The 3594-nt window shown below is 34.8% G+C and overlaps 1 protein-coding gene across 15 annotated transcripts in view; it reads right to left on the minus strand.

The window, feature by feature from the left end:
- Positions 1-3594, minus strand: part of LINGO2 (leucine rich repeat and Ig domain containing 2) — a 485467-nt gene that overhangs the window by 80230 nt on the left and 401643 nt on the right. For 2 of the 15 annotated variants that reach the window (XM_072921847.1, XM_030258398.4), the window contains one exon: positions 1624-1681. The exons of 12 other annotated variants lie outside the window; for them this stretch is intronic. The gene's annotated coding sequence lies outside the window, so the exon portion shown is untranslated. Of the gene's footprint in view, positions 1-1623; positions 1682-3594 lie in introns of those variants that run through there. One more of the 15 variants, XM_072921848.1, reaches the window with a different exon arrangement.

Consider the following 3594-nt stretch of genomic DNA (forward strand, 5'->3'; position numbering starts at 1 on the left):
GGCCCAATTTACAGAAAAGGACGCTGAGGCTGAGTTCATAGCTCTCTACAGATTCCTGAAGAAGGGGAGGTGCTGAACTGTTCTCTCTAGGATTCAGTGTTAGCAGACATGCGGAAATGGTTCAAAGCTGCATCAGGGGAGGTTCAGACTTGAAACAGGAAATAATTTTTTGCTAAGAAGGTGCTCAATCTCTGGAACTGGGAGGTGTTTTGTGCTTCATTGTTCTTGCTTTGTCTGCGATAGTGTTAATTTTCTCCATGGCAAGCATGGCTGTGTTTTGGATTCATGCTGAAAATAGTGTTGATAACACAGGGTTGTTTTTGTTATTGCTGAGCAGGGCTTACACAGAGCCAAGGCCTTTGCTGCTCTTCACTCACCCCCCTAGTGAGGAGGCTGGGGGTGTGCAGGGAGATGGGAGGGGACACAGGTGTGACAGCTGACCCCAACTGATCCACGGGGTATCCTACATCCTATGATGTCATGCTCAGCATATAGGCGAGGAGAAGAAGGAGGATGGGGGAGACATCCAGAGTACTCCATGCTCCTGGAGATGTTTGAACACCTGCCTGCCCATAGGATGTGGTGCATGTTTTGCCTTGTTTTGCTTTGCTTGCAAGTGTGAGTTTTGCTTTACCTCAGCCCATGAATTATCTCATTTTTACTCTTCTGATTCTCTCCCCCATCCCATGGCAGGAGAGTGAGTGGATGTATTTGGGGTGCTTAGTTGCTGCAACAACCAACTATGTTAATTTTAATATTTTTTCATCCCAAAATTGTCCAGGCATTTGGACTAGAGGATCACTGTAGATTCCATCCAACTAAAATTATTCTCTTCTGTTCTATTGCCCATGAGAGGGCATTTGACATCCATTATTTCCTCCCACAGATTTATATTATTTGTTAACAAGTATCTTGTCCTTAAAATGAATTCAAGATCATTCAGTCCCATTTGTACTATTTAGGATTAATTTGATTTTGGAAATAACATTTTTATTCAGTCCATGAGGAACAAGTCTGTAGGACTCTGAATTAAATGGTATTCAAAAGCAAAAAAATGTTTACATTCCTAACTATTGTTGACATTATTTCTGGAAATTTTTGACTAGGGTTCTATTGCCAGAAGGAAGAAATAAATTAGAGCATAGAAGAATTTTGTCATCACATCAGGATTAGAGATAAGGCAAGTAAAAAAAATATGCCATATGAAGAAAATAGCATTTTCTTGTATTAAAACAGAATTAAACAAGTAAGATAAAAGAAATTACTTTAATTACCATATATGTACACATTTGAGTGCAAGCGAAAAAAAATCCTATAGATTAAGAATCAGATGTATAAGGGAGTTTCTTTACATTGTGCTTTTCCCCAAAAAACCTGTGTTCAATGCATTGTGAGATTAGAAATCTCTCAAAAGATCATCAAAACAGACACAGACATTTTTTAAAGTAACAAGATGCTTTCAGCCTGAAAAGATGAGGTCTAATATGCTAAAAGTTAGCACAAAACTGTCTTCCTAATAACTATGGTTTGCTTAAGAGACGAAATTAAGCATTTTTAGCCTTCCTATTGATCTTTAAGTACCAAAGGAAAAAAGAGAAAGAAATAGAGAGGACTAATTCCTACCTTTGGAAACTATGTAGATGAGATTCCCTGTCTCTTCAAGGTAGGTAATCCTAAGAAGCTAGGAAAAAAAACATTTGTTTTAAGACCTGAACAGAAATAATACTGAGATTAGTGGTTCAATTTATTTTTATTTTCTCTAGGGACATTACAAAGACATCTCTCAAGACTTACTAGCTAGTAAAAGTTTCAAAACTATGTTTTAGACTTAAACTGCTCAAGAATCTTGAAAACAGATTATGTGGTTTCAATTCAGGTAAAGAATCTTCTTATAATAACCAAAAATAAAGCTGAAAAGTAGAAGCTGCCCACTTGAGTCACAGGTGGAAACCTGAACCAGTGGAACTACTAATGGACGCATTTCTTTTGTTACTTTCATTGATGGAAAAAAAAAGGCCATTCTTCCCATTATTCTTACACTTCCAAAAGCTAGAATAAAAAAAGAAACAAATTAGCTCAAATTCACCTCCCCAGAAGAATATATTTCCTTCATTTAGTATGTTCATGACACGGCTATAATTCTGATAATAAGTCTGGAGAAATCGGATAACTAGATATACATGTGATCAACCTATTCATGGCTATCTAACTGAGCAATTAACTAAATGTCATGCAAAAGAAAAGGTATGAGGAATATGAAAGTGATGGTTTTGTATTAGGGTTTTTTTTCACTTATTTGTTTTTTTTTTGTACCTGAACCTCCAAGCGCACAACTTAAACCAGAAAGAAATAGGAATATACCATTTCAGCATGAAATAGAAGCTGCTGATACAGTACTTCAGTAAATGAAACCAAGAAAATTAATGAACTAGTGATAAATTACCCACTAGTTAATTTCCTTCACTCCTACTGTAGAAGCTTGGGTATCTTAAACTATTAGATGTTTAAAAGCAGAAGTTTTGATATTTTATTTTTTAAAATTTCTTTCTTCCTCCCATCATGGTGAAGTGATAAATAAGGTAAACAAGGGAGTATATAACTGTACACATTCCCTATCTAATTTAAATTCTGTCAACATATCAAAATATCAAAAGGGTTTTGAAGAGAAGTTTTATATCCTACATTCAAATGTCTTGCAATTGCCACCTTTAAATTGTATCATTATTCTAAATAATGCTTATAGGCCCAAGTAATTTTTAAGCCGTTCTTTCACTTATTGTCATTGTCATGGAAAGCAGAAACCATCTTGGCTAAAGGAAGCCAAATATTAAAAATCCAACAAACCAGTTTGTTTTGACTAATGGCAAAAATTGATGAGAGAATGACATTCAAATAATTCCTCCTCCAGTAAAATTGGCAAAAAAATTAAACTTTTAAATAAAAAAAAATGTTATTTTGAAATACAGACTTAAAAGAAGCTTGGCATGACCATGTAAAACATCTACAAATAAACATTAGGTGTTAAGAATATATATATATATCTAGCTAAGGTGTTAAGGATATATAGCAAGCTAGGTGTTAATAATATATATATAGCTAATATATATATATAGCTAATATTTTTACATGATATTTTTCTAAAAAAAATCCATAAACAACAACAATCTATGCCTTGTCCTTCTTCTGTCTGCAAGATCATCACATGTTGATGAAGCTTGTCATTATAATGAACCCTGCAAAAGTCTGGCCTAAACAGACACTTATTTACTTGCAATACTTCTAAAAGAATGGGTGAGAGTTTGTCTATACTGCCTGCTCTGACACAGCAGCAAAACCAGAAGAATAGCAAAATCCTTCCAGAACAAAGAAGTATAACATGGTTATTTTTATCAGAATAAATCAAGTCCCCACTCATCTGTCTTGTTACCTCATCTCATGTCCAAGTTTCAATTTCCTTCATACAACATCTTAGACTTCTGTTTTAAGGCCTTCCCTTTTGTTCATGTGTTGCAATTTGAGACAGAGGGTTTTCTAATGACTTGATTACAGAATCTAATCCAAAAGTGCTTTAGACAATACACTTCAGAAGACAGG

The sequence above is a fragment of the Taeniopygia guttata genome, chromosome Z (genome assembly GCF_048771995.1).
Source record: "Taeniopygia guttata chromosome Z, bTaeGut7.mat, whole genome shotgun sequence".
NCBI classification, from domain to species: Eukaryota; Metazoa; Chordata; class Aves; order Passeriformes; family Estrildidae; genus Taeniopygia; species Taeniopygia guttata.